The sequence below is a fragment of the Jatropha curcas genome, unplaced genomic scaffold, assembly GCF_041381405.1.
Source record: "Jatropha curcas cultivar XTBG-Jc1 unplaced genomic scaffold, XTBG_Jcur_1.0 HiC_scaffold_682_pilon, whole genome shotgun sequence".
NCBI lineage: Eukaryota > Viridiplantae > Streptophyta > Magnoliopsida > Malpighiales > Euphorbiaceae > Jatropha > Jatropha curcas.
Genome location: NW_028322519.1, coordinates 1 through 9,474, shown reverse-complemented (window position 1 = coordinate 9,474; position 9,474 = coordinate 1). Strand labels below are relative to the sequence as shown.

The 9,474-nt window shown below is 34.9% G+C and overlaps 2 long non-coding RNA genes across 2 annotated transcripts; both read left to right on the top strand.

Annotated features, from left to right (window-relative positions):
• The first annotated feature begins 864 nt into the window (after nucleotides 1-864).
• Nucleotides 865-2,957, top strand: LOC149491757 (uncharacterized). Its single transcript, XR_016319288.1, has 3 exons — nucleotides 865-931; nucleotides 1,756-1,821; nucleotides 2,705-2,957. It is a non-coding gene; the product is annotated as an uncharacterized LOC149491757 (long non-coding RNA).
• A 3,869-nt stretch (nucleotides 2,958-6,826) lies between these two features.
• Nucleotides 6,827-9,380, top strand: LOC149491756 (uncharacterized). Its single transcript, XR_016319287.1, has 3 exons — nucleotides 6,827-7,337; nucleotides 8,180-8,245; nucleotides 9,128-9,380. It is a non-coding gene; the product is annotated as an uncharacterized LOC149491756 (long non-coding RNA).
• Nucleotides 9,381-9,474: the final 94 nt, after the last annotated feature.

Here is a 9,474-nt window from a genome sequence, read left to right as displayed (position 1 = left end):
AGAAATTTATTTTTAATACCCAAATTAGTATCAAATCCAATTATAATTATCCATTTAAAAATTTGAATATATTTAACTACACATTTAGTGTTAAAAATATTTTTAATTTTCATTAATAAAAATTATAAATTATTATTTTGTGAAACAACCCGAATTTTTATTTTCAAAGATTTTCCAATTAAATTTAATAAACCGACAGCTTGGAAATTTATTTTAATATTTTATTGCGAACACTGTGAGAAATCGAATCGAAAACCGATTGAAAAAGCCGAAAACCAATTGAAAATCAAAGATTTGGGTCGAATCGAACCGAATCGAACCGGTTCGACCCAAACCATCTAGAAACATCTATTTCTTTTCTTTTTATCTCCAGCGCTGCACCTCTACTTCTCATCCTCACCAGCGCCCCACCTCCACTCCACCAACAAGCCACCGCGCCTCCTCCTCCCTCTCTTCTTCTTCTTCTTCTTCTTCTTCTTCTTTCTTTCTTTCTTTCTTTCCTTTTTTTCTTTCTTTCTTTCCCTTTCTTCTTCCCTGCAACTGTGTCTGCGTCACTGCCAGCAACTCCAGCAACGTCGGCCGATCACCACCGCGCGCCAGTTGCAGTCGCACCGCCTCCATCGCGCGCCAGCACGTCCCGTAGCTCCTCCGCGCGCCACAGTCGGCCCTCTGCCAGGTCTGTCGCGCCTACAGCAGCAGCACCAGCTTCAAGCCTCACCGCCAGCCGCACCTCCGCCCTCTGCCAGATCACCCAGCCACCGCTGCAGCTCCCTGTCGCAGAAACACCACCAGATCGTGCCACCTTCGCCTTCCCTTGCCTGTCAGTCGGATCGGAGTCGTCGATCGGACCACTTCTGGCGTGCTACTCCGATCCAACACGAGCAAATTTCCGATCTAGCAAAAATTCGACAAAAAAAAAATTATATTTGGGGTATAAATTAATTTAACTACATTTTCGTTAATTTAATTTTATTATAGATAGTTAATTAAATTTAGTCATTTTAGTTAGTTTAATTCTAACAATTTTAGTTGATTAACTTGATTTTAGTAATTGATTTTAGTAATCTTGAGTAATATAATTTAAATAGTATTAATTTATTGATAAATAAAATATTTAGTTAGTAATTTTAGTTTTTTGTTAGTTTTTCTGTTCATGTTATTGCTTACCTTATCTGAGTCATTCTTGATTAATAATATAGTTAGTTCCCCTTAATTCAGTCTTAATATTTCTTCGGCCCTTTTGGTCCTCCTCCTTTTATGGCCTTTCCGTGTGGCTTGCCGGTCGCTTCTATTGTCTGTCCTTTTCCTTTCTCCCTTCTGGCTGTCGGTTTGTTCCGGTTGAATGATATACCTATTTGGATGGAGGACGGGAAAAATTGCATTGATTGAATGCCCGACGGATGGGCTGTGTGGTTTGGAATTATTAAATAAATTGTTGATATTTTAACAGGTGGATAGTCCAATTTTAGGGGAGATGCTGTCGAAATTTCGGTAGAAAATAAATAAATTTCAGTAAAAAAATAAAATAAATTTCGGTGGAAATTAAAATAGATTTCGGTAGGAAATAAATAGATTTTAGAAGAAAATAAATGAAATAGAGTTAGATAGAGAAATAAAATTTATTACAGAAAAGAAATTAAATATCGAGATTAAATTACGTAGAAAAATTTAGAATATAAAATAAAATTATTAGAAGGGTAAAAAATATTTTGTCTGATAGAGTTATTCTTTTTGTGTCATTCTTACTTTGCTTAGATCGCCCGGGTCCATCTAGTGCTCCTCCAGGACAACATCAAAGCTAGAATTTCGCTCTCCATCACTGTGAGTAATAATAAATAATGTATATCAACACTGCATTTGCATAACATTTATTCATAAACATTATATTTTTATTTACATATTTACAATATATTACAAGTATTTTATCATATATATTATGTTACGATCATTATAATTATACTTATATATAATTGTGCATTTGGATGAAATTGGTGTAATACGTTGAAAGAATTGTTTGATTACTTGTGCTGTGCATATACTGTGCCTTGTTTGTGTGGAATTGGGATGAAGTGGGTCACCATGGGTTTGTGAGACTGTTTCTGTTATACGGATCCTGATTCTGATTTCTGTTATATTCTGATTCTGTTATATGGATCCTGATTCTGTTTCTGTTAGCCGGGTAAATGGGAGATCGGCGCCCCCGTGTGCACCTACCGTTACCGTTACTGTTAACCACAGGTTGGCTTCTTTATTGGGCGCACCGGATAATCTAGATTTGATCGCAGCCCGCAGGGTGGCCTCCTGTTGTGAGCGCCTGATGATCTAGATTTGATGGAGACGACCGGGTTGCCTCCTGTTGGTATGGAAAAGAAAAGAGATAATGGAAAAACAATGAGAGGGCTGGTCAAGTGAGGATTAGACCGGTCGGCCAGTATGGGGGATCGGCTCCCTGGTGCACATGTGAGAGGATGAGCCATGTGGGAGGACGGCTCATCGGGGGTTCGGTGACTCCACTGACTAATTTCCACGTGATGTGATTATTTGAAGGTGATATTGTTTGTAGGTGCTGATGTAATGTCATATGATTGACTGTTGTGTGTTCATTCAGTATACTAGGGTGCATTTTGCTTGACTGTATGTGGTGTGTATTATTTATTAATTCACTGAGTTGTAAAACTCACCCCCTTCTCTCCAAACCTCCCAGGTACTAGGAAGCAGCTGATTCGACTGAAGCTCTGCAATCTTCTCCGCAGAGTTATAAATGTAAACTTTACATTTCTGTTGTCTAATTTTGGATGTATAAGTTACTCTATTATCAGATTATTATTGAACTCCGCAGTTATAGGGTTGTGTATTACTATTGGATTTATTGTTAGCACTACACTATAAATTAAATATTATGTAATTAGCTGCAGGTGAGCCAGTAAGCCCATAATGTGATTATAATTTATTGTGAATAGGCCCTGGTTAGATACTATGTGTTAATTGAGATTTAGGCTTACTACGGGCCTCGGGGGCCTTAAGCTTACCTGGGCCCTAGTGCCGGTCCGGCCCACGGAAATGGGTCGTGACAAAGGTGGTATCAGAGCATAGGTTTATAAGTTTAGAAGTAACTGCGGAGTAATTCCTGTCATGTCTTGACATAGTTTTCCTTGCTTCCCATTCAGCGTTATTCGCAGCTAGGATAAAGTCAAGTTGTTTAATGATTAAAATCTGTATCCTTGTTCTTTAGAAATGTGATTTAGTTACTGATGCTAAGGGATGGTTTAAGCAAAAAAATCTTTCTATGGATTAAATAATATTCATATATAATTTAAGTAGGTAAGAAGATAAGTTATATATGATTAATAAGTTAAAGTTAAATGATGAAAGTATATTATTTTTATTTAATACGTGTTGAATATGGAATATATATTGAAGACTGCATGAATGTTTGTATACGTGTGCCTGCGGAATTGAGAATGAGTTGCTAATTATTTAATAAGAGAACTAAATGATTTGAATTTGAGGACATTAGAATCCATTTAACTAGAGTATTGAATTAGTATATGTATTTGATGAAATTTACATGATGTTGGTTAGTAGAATTGCTTATAATTATTGAGATGAGTATTTTTCTAGATGGAATGGATATACATGATTTTTATAAGGTTTGAATATTGAAGGATTTGGTGTGATTTGCTATAATAATTGGTGATGAGTATTTTTCATAATAAATAATATTGGTGGAATTACTATATGAAGTGAGTTTTATTTATGAGTAATGACTACTTGGTAGAGTAAAGTGTATTATTGTATTTAGCAACTATTTCTTTGGTGTGTGAATATAGGGAATAATATAAATTATTGTGGTTATAAGAAACGTAAATTGTGATTCTTAGTAAGAGATAAAGTACTCTAATCTTTATGTATTTAGTGATGGATATTGTGTGGATTGTGGCATCTTATGGTTTAATATGGTATAAATAAGAATTAAAGCTAATGGTATTTAGTCATTTGATGTTTAAAATAGTTGTTGCACACTCGATGGTATATAAATTACAAACAATGATTTTTGTTTAATAGGAGATTCTATGATCCGAGAAACGACTCTATAAGGAAATTATGTAAATAGTGGGCTATGATGATTAAGTGTATTGATGAATGACATCGGACATGGAGAGATAACTGTCCAATTATTGAATTGATGTTATACTAATGAATTAGATGAGTTAGGATGGATCTAGTCCTGTTATTATATGGATATTAAGAAAGACTTTCTACTTGAGAGAAAGAGATAAGAAAATTCTCACTTCTGTAACTTGATGGCATTTGGTTAGAAAATAGTTTTATGAGTTATATTAATTGAATCCACACATTGAGCTTATAAATATAGTGATAAGTGTTATTAATAGTAATAACTGGGAATAAGAGTTGATAAAAGATCATGGGACTTAGCTTAAGATGACAATGAATGTGAATACATGTAACTTGTTTGTGGAAAGCATATAAACATAAGGACTTTCTATTAATTAGTGCAATTCGTGCAAGATACTTGTTTTATTGGATAAAGAAGGTTAGTTATATTTATGTCCTTAGTAGAACATGGATGTAATTAAATTATTTTATTTCATTAGTAAGCTAGCTAAGTTTGAATTTACTATTTGTTTGGAACAGTGAAACTTGGTATAAGAATAAATAGGTGAATTTGGGATAGTTTAACAATTTTAGCGAGGAGAATACATGGTAGTATTTGAAAACTGAAAATATAAACTATAGGATTATTGGATGTGATAACGGTATGGTTTAAGATTATTGGAATGCTAACTCATGGGTGTCGATCAGATCATTAATAAATGAAAATTGCTCATGGAATTATTGAGATATCAATTAGGATGAGAGTCATTAAGATATTATTGGAGTCAATGTAAAGCTATTCTGAAGTTCTTAGTAATTGGTGGCAATTATGATTGAATGAATATTATTGTGTTATAAATGGCTGATGTGACATATCTTGTGGCTTAAGAGACTACTTAATTTGTTAGGTCCATTTTGAAGAATTCAATGAGGTATTAACCTTATTTAGAGTAAAGAACATAGAGAGAACATAATTAAGGTTGAAAATATTCCTACATCGTATGAGATATAAATTTTACAAATTTTGCAGGTGATAGACATTAAGATAGACTTGGAAAAAAAAAAAAAAGAATAAAAGAACCTAATGATATTATTATTTGAATATTCATCGGCATAAAACAAAGGACATAGTTTAATTAGGAGTTGGATTATAGGTTTTAACATCCTTAATCTCTTACTTAGCTTGAGCAAAAAAAAAGGGCACTACTTGTTTAGGATTCTTGATTTCTAAATACGTTAACTTAGTTCTAAAAGATTGATTAAGGATAGATGAAATAGATAAATTGAATATAAACTACGGTTTGGAGAATTTTACATCTTGATTGTAGGCTGGATCTCTTTATGGAAGTGAGTATCATAGATTGGCGATTACAAATTCTAGAAAATAAATGAAGAATTATCTGGCATGACAACAGCTAACTTGGCTAGTTGCATAAATTCTTGTCACAGTTAGTTAAGAAATGGTATGGTATGACAAATTGGAAAGAGGAATAGAGAAGTTAAAAACTAAAATAGGGATTTGATGGTGAATTTAAATTCTCTTTATAGTTGATGTGCTACTTGTTTTTAGGGGATTCTTATTAGTAGGATTTGAAAAGAGATTGTATATCTTTCGTTGGAAAATGGTTAAGTTGTTAAATAGGTGATGTGCTTGGGATAGAAGCCAAGATCTCCTATCAGTTGATAGCAATTAGCTAGAGAAGTGTCATGATTTTGTTTGAAATAAGCTTGTAGTAGTGGCAAGAATTTGTTCTCTTTAATTGGAAATGATCACATAGTACTTAATGGCAGAATTTGATAAGAATCGAAAACTTTCTTGATTTGGCAGCCATCATCTTATTTAATTATGAACAACTTCAATGATTATGAGGGCAAATATATGGAATTGGAATTGATGGAAAATGGATGAGTCAGCCTATAGGTTTTGAATTTTAAAATAAGGAGTCCAACTTGAGATAGTAGTAAATTGGATTGAGTATGCTGATTCTTATATCAGTAAGATTAAATACTGGGTTGGTATATGAGTTTCTTATGGAGTGATGATCATTGCCTATGATAGCTAGTGAGAGAATAAATGACGATACATCAATGTAGGTCACATGATATAGCTAACGAGATTAATAATCCTCACTTGAGCAGAGGCTATGTGGAACTTACATTCTTATGCATAACGGTGGCTACTAGAGTCAAATCTGTGCCTTGGGTTATGAATATTTTACTTGATTTGATGACTTGTAGATATAGTACAACTCAAGTTTAAATTAACTATGGTGATAAGGTAGATATCTAACTGCTCATAAGAATACTTAATATGAATGTCATAACTTTTAGCAGTTGCAGCATTATGTGAGAAGTACAGCCACTATTGTCGTAAACAACTGTTGCATCCTTGTTTCTTGTCACTTAGAAAATTCGAGGACGAATTTTTTTTAAAGGGGGGAAGACTGAAACAACCCGAATTTTTATTTTCAAAGATTTTCCAATTAAATTTAATAAACCGACAGCTTGGAAATTTATTTTAATATTTTATTGCGAACACTGTGAGAAATCGAATCGAAAACCGATTGAAAAAGCCGAAAACCAATTGAAAATCAAAGATTTGGGTCGAATCGAACCGAATCGAACCGGTTCGACCCAAACCATCTAGAAACATCTATTTCTTTTCTTTTTATCTCCAGCGCTGCACCTCTACTTCTCATCCTCACCAGCGCCCCACCTCCACTCCACCAACACAGCCACCGCGCCTCCTCCTCCCTCTCTTCTTCTTCTTCTTCTTCTTCTTCTTCTTTCTTTCTTTCTTTCCTTTTTCTTTCTTTCTTTCCCTTTCTTCTTCCCTGCAACTGTGTCTGCGTCACTGCCAGCAACTCCAGCAACGTCGGCCGATCACCACCCGCGCCAGTTGCAGTCGCACCGCCTCCATCGCGCGCCAGCACGTCCCGTAGCTCCTCCGCGCGCCACAGTCGGCCCTCTGCCAGGTCTGTCGCGCCTACAGCAGCAGCACCAGCTTCAAGCCTCACCGCCAGCCGCACCTCCGCCCTCTGCCAGATCACCCAGCCACCGCTGCAGCTCCCTGTCGCAGAAACACCACCAGATCGTGCCACCTTCGCCTTCCCTTGCCACTGTCAGTCGGATCGGACCACTTCTGGCGTGCGTAGCTCCGATCCAACACGAGCAAATTTCCGATCTAGCAAAAATTCGACAAAAAAAAAATTATATTTGGGGTATAAATTAATTTAACTACATTTTCGTTAATTTAATTTTATTAATGATAGTTAATTAAATTTAGTCATTTTAGTTAGTTTAATTCTAACAATTTTAGTTGATTAACTTGATTTTAGTAATTGATTTTAGTAATCTTGAGTAATTAATTTAAATAGTATTAATTTATTGATAAATAAAATATTTAGTTAGTAATTTTAGTTGTTTAGTTAGTTTAAAATGAATTCAAAATAGTTATTGATTAATTAATATGAAGTAATTATTGATTAATAAAAATATAGTTAGTTAAAATTAAATTCAGTATTAATTTTTAGGAAATTTTGGTAATAATAAAATTTATGGAATTTAAGTGTGGATTGAAGGTAGATTATATTGTATGTAATTTTAATTTATTTATGGATGTAGGTTGATGTTAAGGTTGAATGTAATTTTATTACTATTTGGATGGAGGACGGGAAAAATTGCATTGATTGAATGCCCGACGGATGGGCTGTGTGGTTTGGAATTATTAAATAAATTGTTGATATTTTAACAGGTGGATAGTCCAATTTTTAGGGGAGATGCTGTCGAAATTTCGGTAGAAAATAAAATAAATTTCAGTAAAAAAATAAAATAAATTTCGGTGGAAATTAAAATAGATTTCGGTAGGAAATAAAAAGATTTTAGAAGAAAATAAATGAAATAGAGTTAGATAGAGAAATAAAAATTTATTACAGAAAAGAAATTAAATATCGAGATTAAATTACGTAGAAAAATTTAGAATATAAAATAAAATTATTAGAAGGGTAAAGAAATATTTTGTCTGATAGAGTTATTCTTTTTGTGTCATTCTTACTTTGCTTAGATCGCCCGGGTCCATCTAGTGCTCCTCCAGGACAACATCAAAGCTAGAATTTCGCTCTCCATCACTGTGAGTAATAATAAATAATGTATCAACACTGCATTTGCATAACATTTATTCATAAACATTATATTTTTATTTACATATTTACAATATATTACAAGTATTTTATCATATATATTATGTTACGATCATTATAATTATACTTATATATAATTGTGCATTTGGATGAAATTGGTGTAATACGTTGAAAGAATTGTTTGATTACTTGTGCTGTGCATATACTGTGCCTTGTTTGTGTGGAATTGGGATGAAGTGGGTCACCATGGGTTTGTGAGACTGTTTCTGTTATACGGATCCTGATTCTGATTTCTGTTATATTCTGATTCTGTTATATGGATCCTGATTCTGTTTCTGTTAGCCGGGTAAATGGGAGATCGGCGCCCCCGTGTGCACCTACCGTTACCGTTACTGTTAACCACAGGTTGGCTTCTTTATTGGGCGCACCGGATAATCTAGATTTGATCGCAGCCCGCAGGGTGGCCTCCTGTTGTGAGCGCCTGATGATCTAGATTTGATGGAGACGACCGGGTTGCCTCCTGTTGGTATGGAAAAGAAAAGAGATAATGGAAAAACAATGAGAGGGCTGGTCAAGTGAGGATTAGACCGGTCGGCCAGTATGGGGGATCGGCTCCCTGGTGCACATGTGAGAGGATGAGCCATGTGGGAGGACGGCTCATCGGGGGTTCGGTGACTCCACTGACTAATTTCCACGTGATGTGATTATTTGAAGGTGATATTGTTTGTAGGTGCTGATGTAATGTCATATGATGACTGTTGTGTGTTCATTCAGTATACTAGGGTGCATTTTGCTTGACTGTATGTGGTGTGTATTATTTATTATTATTCACTGAGTTGTAAAACTCACCCCCTTCTCTCCAAACCTCCCAGGTACTAGGAAGCAGCTGATTCGACTGAAGCTCTGCAATCTTCTCCGCAGAGTTATAAATGTAAACTTTACATTTCTGTTGTCTAATTTTGGATGTATAAGTTACTCTATTATCAGATTATTATTGAACTCCGCAGTTATAGGGTTGTGTATTACTATTGGATTTATTGTTAGCACTACACTATAAATTAAATATTATGTAATTAGCTGCAGGTGAGCCAGTAAGCCCATAATGTGATTATAATTTATTGTGAATAGGCCCTGGTTAGATACTATGTGTTAATTGAGATTTAGGCTTACTACGGGCCTCGGGGGCCTTAAGCTTACCTGGGCCCTAGTGCCGGTCCGG